This window comes from Oryctolagus cuniculus, chromosome 7, assembly GCF_964237555.1.
Source record: "Oryctolagus cuniculus chromosome 7, mOryCun1.1, whole genome shotgun sequence".
NCBI classification, from domain to species: domain Eukaryota; kingdom Metazoa; phylum Chordata; class Mammalia; order Lagomorpha; family Leporidae; genus Oryctolagus; species Oryctolagus cuniculus.
In genome coordinates, this window is record NC_091438.1 from 15,518,078 (window position 1) to 15,521,477 (window position 3,400).

Sequence of the window (3,400 nt, forward strand, 5' to 3'; positions counted from 1 at the left end):
GGGTTGCTTCACTGCGTGGCCCCGAAACGTGTCAGTGGCTTTCTCCGCGTGTGGCTGCTTGAAGTTGAATGTGGCGAGGAGGCGCTGGTGCTGGGCCGCCCCGTGGGGGCTTTTTCCTGGGAAGGAGGACGGGTCGGATAGGACTGGGCCTGGGCGCCCGGAGTGTGGAGATGGTCGCGGCTTGGTGCGTGTGGAGAGCGGGCAGGCGGAGGACGGTCGCCCACAGAGCTGGCGGGAGTTTGTGGGGGACTCCATGTCCCGCAGATGGGTGCAATGTGCACCTTGTGAGTCTCTCTGGGTGTGAGAACGCTAAAGTTTCGTTGAACAGAATTACGGAGTGGCATGTGGAAGGCCCTGGAGAAGGCCTTGGGAAGATAAGCGTCGCAGCCAGTTTCCCACACCTTTTCCCCTTAGGCCATTGAAGTGTGCTTGCCCCAGGGGTGCCTGGTAGGATCAGGTTGGCGAAATCGGCTGAAAAATTTCACTACCCTTCTAAGGTAGCATTTCATTTATGCCATTCGTAAAATAATGTCTGTGATATAAACATCTGTGTAACTTACTGATAACCTGCTGTGTGTTGATGATTACATGGTATTCTTCGCAAACCACAAATTCACATGATTACACATCACCAATTCTAATACACGTAATAGCATTCTCCCTCTGTCTTTATGCATCTACTAGATGGTTGGGTTAATTGAATTTTCACAAAACTCAGCACCAGGCCATGCTTTGTCTGCCTATAATACAGAGTGTGTCAGATCTTCTCAATTTGTATCCGGTGATGGCCAACTATTTAAGTTGCGGTCGACATTTGGGGGGCTTTTGTCCTACTGTTAATTAATACCTAATGATTTGGCTTTCATTAGAGGAAAGAGCATTGTTCACTCATGGTTCCCTTATTTTAGCAATGGACTTGGTGTGCCAGAGACCTGTTAAGACTGCACCACTCTGTGGCAGAAGCTGTTCAGAGAGCGGTGCTGAAGCAGCTGAGTGACGCTGGGACTCCCTGAGACTGGCTGACAGGTGTCACTGGGGAACATGGCAAGCACTCTGCTGGGAGCTCTCTTAACAGGGAACACAGAAGCTCAGCAGTGTTGTACTGCAGCATATGTTATTCTGTTACAGAAGCCAAAACAAAACCTTTTAAGCCACATCCTGTCCAGTTTTCACATGTTTGATATGTAATTGGGGAAGGATGTTTGCCTTTACCCCAAACTGAATGGGTTTTGGTGGGAAGCTAACATCAAGAGGATTAGGATTAGGTTTGCAGGGATGCCTGGAATTGGGGTGCATTGCTAGGGTAGCAATGGGGTGGTTATACCTTTTAACTAGAAATACATGTCAGACTTCAAGGGTAAAGTTCCTAACAGCATCAAGAGGATGTTTGGACGTGTAAAATGCATGGTCTGGAAGAATAATGTATGTTTATGTTTCTTTGGGGGTGAGGGGGAAGCTTTACTGTAGGTAGTATGGTTTGGCCCTTTTGTTTTCTAGTCAAAAGAAATACATAGCTGTAACTTGTGGTATGTCAAAGAGGATTGGTCTATAATGAATTGGAAATCTCCCTACATGACATTGGGTAGATGTAGAAATCAGAGTTCCTGCTCTGGGTTTGTGTGACTAAGTGTGAGCTTGGTGATTTTAGTGTTACGTAACAAAGTAGGATATTGCATGGAATCAATAGATAGAGCTAAGGAGTGAGAGAAGTCGTCCTGAAAGTTTCTCTTGAATTTCCATCAACAGAGTCTTTACCATGGTGTCCGAGGATGAAAGTAAATGGTACAAGCTATTTTACATAAAATTAGTAAATCTGTAGTTGGAATACTGGATGCAAAGGTGTGAGTGTGTGTATTGGGAAACTTGACAATTCGTCCAGTTGTATGATCTCAGTTAATAGTGCTAAAGGAGCACAGACACCTGGTGTGTGTGTGGTGGGGGGGATGCAGAGAATAGGGGCTGAATCACCCTGGTTGAGCTGCTTCTGTGTGTGTGTTCGTCTGGTCAGAAGGTTTCAGGAAGAATGATGGAGCAGAGGGTCCTTATCTAAGGACAAGAAGCTGCCCTGGGGGCCCGATGGCTGTGTACAAGCTTGAGCCATGGTGTGTGGCAGGAGAAGGAATACAGCAGAGTCATTTGTGAGATCCTAACCAGGGGAACAGTTTCCAGCTCTCTAGTTCTCAGCTGCAGAGCTTCCTACAAGTTGCTTCCTAGTGTAGAAACTGCACATGCAGCAGATTAGCCTTAGGCTTGAGCTAATAGAAATCTGCCTGCATTTTGTGTTCTTTGCCCCCTCCATCTATATAAACTCCTGGGTAGTGTCTAGATAAAAAGAAGCTCTTTGAAAAATGGACCTTTTGAAACAGAAACTGTCCGTGTGTTTTTACATGACAACATGGAATTTCATAGCTTGTTTGCTTCCTAGTTGAAGTTAAATAAGTTACACTTCCATCACAGCTATTTGAATTCTTTCCAGTCCTTGGTTTTTCTCTTACTGAATAACCTAAGAAATGTTCCTGTGTTATGTTCATCAGAATGAAAAATGATTTGCTGTTCAATTAAATTTTTATTCAAATAAGTTACTGTTTGATGTGCTACACTTTGAGTTTCTTAACCTTGTGGTTACACCAGCCAGAAACTAATTTCGAAAATGGAGTAAAAATAGTGATGCTGAGTAATATCTGCAAATGGGCCATGACAGATTTATGTGTCAATTATGTTATAATCCAATGTAAATATTTGTCATATGATAGTGGAGTGAAGGCATGTGCATATATTGATAATGTGAACATGTTTATCAAATATTTAAGATAAATGACAGTCACTTTTTCCAATAGCTTTAATTACTATTTAATGATGTACATTGACCTTACAGTGAAAAAAATGCTGCAGAGATTTTTCCAGTCAGCACTGAAGAAAATTATTCTTATCAAAATCTATATTAAGGAAGTAGCAATAGTAAGAGATACAGCTTGACTGCTTGTACTTCATAGATACACATGTAAATATAATTTCCCAAGTGTTGGTGACTGCTCTCTTTAAGCCAAAAAGGGTTGCTGTCAAAAATCTATACTGGGTTTAAAACACTTCCTTCTGTTGAGAAGAGACTAATGTATGAATGTATTTATATTAATGCTTAAAAATGAAGCTGAGATGGATCATTTGGGAAAACAATTCCTTAGAATAAACATATTTAAAAATAGATTTAAACATCTCAGGACATTTTACCAGCACGAGGGGACAGTTCTCATTGGCTGTGGGGGATCTATAAATCCTCAGAATTTAGGGAAAGTTTTACCATATGTCTTAATGTGTTATGCAACACTGGGAAGCTTAAACAAACCTAAGGATCAAAACAGGGAGCTGTCTTTCCCTGGCCTGTATATTTTTAGCAAATGAA